The sequence below is a fragment of the Galeopterus variegatus genome, unplaced genomic scaffold (assembly GCF_000696425.1).
Source record: "Galeopterus variegatus unplaced genomic scaffold, G_variegatus-3.0.2 Scaffold2157, whole genome shotgun sequence".
In the NCBI taxonomy this organism is placed as follows: Eukaryota; Metazoa; Chordata; class Mammalia; order Dermoptera; family Cynocephalidae; genus Galeopterus; species Galeopterus variegatus.
This window is the reverse complement of record NW_007728268.1, coordinates 278,295-280,239: the sequence shown is the minus strand read 5'-3', so window position 1 is coordinate 280,239 and position 1,945 is coordinate 278,295. Positions and strand designations below refer to the sequence as shown.

Here is a 1,945-nt window from a genome sequence, read left to right as displayed (position 1 = left end):
GGAAAAAAAAAAAAAAAAAAAAAAAAAAAAAAACAACGTTATTAAACTGTAGATGTGGTTGCCTGTTGGAGAAATTTGGAAAATGAAGCCTTCATGCTGTTAAAAAGAAAGATAAACAAATGTTAGGAAAATGCTGAAATATTTATTAGCATCAAACAACTAGCCCGTTGGTTTGAAACAGGATCTTCTCATTCTGCCTTTTAGTGTTACTTAATGTCCTATTCTTGCACCCTTACAGCCTTTCATTTACCCCAAATAGTGTATGTACATCCTCCATTTTAGGAAACAATGTCCATCTTCCCTTGATTAATTTGGACTCATCCATCAGTTCTCAAATTAAATATAAATTCCTCAGAGTGGGGCCGGCCCATGGCTCACTTGGGAGAGTGTGGTGCTGATAACACCAAGGCCGCAGGTTCGGATCCCTAGACCATGGTGCTGACAACACCAAGTCAAGGGTTAAGATCCCCTTACCAGTCATCTTTTTAAAAAATAATAAATAAATAAATTCCTCAGAAAAGCCTTCCAAGACTACTCCCCAACTAAATTACATTCCCCTTACATAGTAGACACTAAATGTACCTTTATTGAAAGAGTATTCCCCTGTAGTGGAGCCTAAAGATCCTGTCTACCCATCTTAGTTCTTAAGTAGGATCTAGAAACACACAAGACAGATTAACAGAGAAAAGCATACAAATTTTATTAATTTTACATGTACATGGGGATCTTTACAAGAAAGTGAAGACCCAAAGAAATGGCCAAAGCAGAAAAAGCTTTTATACTTTCTAGACAAAGAATGCTAAGCTTTGTGAAGAAATGACAAAACAGAGTGGTTTGGGCTAGGGGCAGTAAATTAGGATATATATGGAGGGGTGTAAGGCTACTGGAAGATAAGGTTTTTTTTGTTTTTTTTTTTAATAAGTTTATTTATACAGACCCATTGCAGCACCAATTTTCAGTCACTGGTAATAAGGGTAATCTCGTTGGTACAGGGAAGGCAGCTTTCTCACGGGAATTTTCATGGCTTGCTATAGGTAAGAAAAGGCAGTGCAGATATAGCCTTTTCTGCAACTGCTGCTTCTCAAGTGCTTTCAACTAGAAATAATCAATATTCCGGTTCAGAGCATTTTGGGTTGTTTTGTTATCACTGGACCACAATTGGGTCCCCTCATCTGGCGCCCAGTTATTCCAGTATATCGAGACCAGTATTGCAGAGATAGAAAGTAGACATTGATTACAAGGCCAAGTAAGGAGACTCAGGGCAGCTAATGCTGGAAAAACCCCGGGGCTCCCCTAAAATTTCCAAGCAAAGATTTTTAAAAGCAGACTGGAGGGGAGGGGGATGTGGCAGCTTGGACAGCCAGTGGATGTTTCTGGTTGGCTGAGTCTCTTGAAACAAAATTCTCTGCGCCTTTGCTTATCATCTTTCAGTTCTAGTCAGCTTGGGATCCTTGCAGTCCGCGCCTGGTCAGCACATTCCATTAGCTGGGAAACTTAGACCTCTGTCCCTGTGAAAACATTTTTAGGGTACATGTCAAAATAGTGTCTTTTATTCTTGGAGTCTAACGGCCCCAGTTTATGGCTCCCTCTGTCCCCTAGGTTACATCCTGTTTGCCCAGCTGCCTGTCAGAGATGGCTCCTCCCTTAATCGCTATCTGTAAATTCCGGCTCCTTAATTGCAGAGCCTAGTTCCCACAATCTAAAACATCTCCTATTGGGGTAGGGGGGAAGCCCAGGCCTAAAACCCCCTTTTACCTAAACTTTTGAGGGGATTTAGGGAAGAGGGATACCTGCTCGATCTTCACCTGCGTACTACTTCTTCATAGTACTCGCACTATGGCATGGTGCATTTATGTTGTCGCCTCTTAACTAGGCCATAAGTTCTATGAGGGTAGACAACGTGTCTCTCTGTGCAATTCCGTAACCCCCCCCCCCCCCCCCCCCC

The 1,945-nt window shown here is 41.9% G+C and overlaps 1 long non-coding RNA gene across 1 annotated transcript in view; it reads right to left on the bottom strand.

Moving 5' to 3' along the window:
• Positions 1-905: 905 nt before the first annotated feature.
• Positions 906-1,945, bottom strand: part of LOC103596978 — a 1,418-nt gene continuing 378 nt past the window's right edge. Inside the window, exon 2 of the long non-coding RNA XR_551075.1 lies at positions 906-1,508. This is a non-coding gene — a long non-coding RNA (uncharacterized LOC103596978). The remainder of the gene's footprint in view (positions 1,509-1,945) is intronic.